This window comes from Pteropus alecto, unplaced genomic scaffold, assembly GCF_000325575.1.
Source record: "Pteropus alecto unplaced genomic scaffold, ASM32557v1 scaffold39, whole genome shotgun sequence".
NCBI classification, from domain to species: domain Eukaryota; kingdom Metazoa; phylum Chordata; class Mammalia; order Chiroptera; family Pteropodidae; genus Pteropus; species Pteropus alecto.
Window position 1 is genome coordinate 10,705,646 of NW_006443568.1, and position 1,182 is coordinate 10,706,827.

The following is a 1,182-nucleotide window of genomic DNA, read 5'->3' on the forward strand; positions in this document are numbered from 1 at the left end:
GGTGAGGGTTTTTCTGAATCCATAGCGGGCCAGCCCAGAAGATTTTTAAGGCCTTCAATTTGGGGACAGGTGAGTAAGCAACGGGAAGTGAGAAGGGGAAGGACTTAAGAACTGGTCTGGAAGAACCATGTCTTAAGACACCAAGATTAGGCCCCTTTAGCTCTTCCCTCAGGATGGCAGCCACTGAAAAGTCACCATCCGTTCACCACCCCATTCTTGCCCCTGCTCACCCTTTCTGCCCGTGCCCTGGACAGGCTGCCCCCACTGCTGGGACACGTCATACTGTGGTCCGCTTTCTCTCCTAGACTGAGTTCATCTATTTGGTTCATTTACGTGGTCATTCCCACCTTTCATTCTCTCAATTGCTCTGGGATCTCCTCCTCCACTTCAAGACCCAGCTATCTATATTCATGCATTATTCATTTATTCATTCAATGAATATAGAGATTTATTTAATCACTAAACATTATAATGGTAGCTCTCAATTTTTGAGCATTGAATGGTGTACCAGACTCTGTGCTAAGCACTTTACCTGCCCTGTTTCACTCAATCTTACAATAGCCCAAGGATTTAGGTACAATAACCACCTCCATTTCACAGATGTGGAAACTGAGACTTAGAGAGGCTAGAGGACTTGATCAGGTCAAGCTGGGATTTGAACCCAGGCTATTTGGCTCGAAAGCTCAAGCCCTGGACCACCTCTTTACGTTCCCTCAACAGGCCATCGTCCAGTAAGCCTAGGACCTGCTCTGGCCAAGCATCCATAGCACGGTCTGGGGAGAGAAACGAAGATGGTGTATTTCTGCCCACGAGGAAGCCTGATGGGGGCTTCAAGATCTCTACTCTGGAAAACCTTTCCTCCTTGATCTACAACTGGATTTCTGCAAAATTGGTTTCATTATCGAATGTCACGGAGTCTTGTGTTGGAGGACTCCATGAGAGTTCTTCAAGCTTGTCCTCCAGGTGATGCAGGAATCTGCACTGAGGAGCGCCTGCCCCAGCACACACGCAGATGCACATGGACACGCACACACACATACACGCACATGTGCGCGCGCACGCACACACACACACACACACACAGACAGAGACACAGACACGGACACAGTAGAGCACATCTAGTTTTAGAGCTTGGATTCTGGACCAAAACTTGAGTTCACATTTCAGCTCTACCATTTTTAC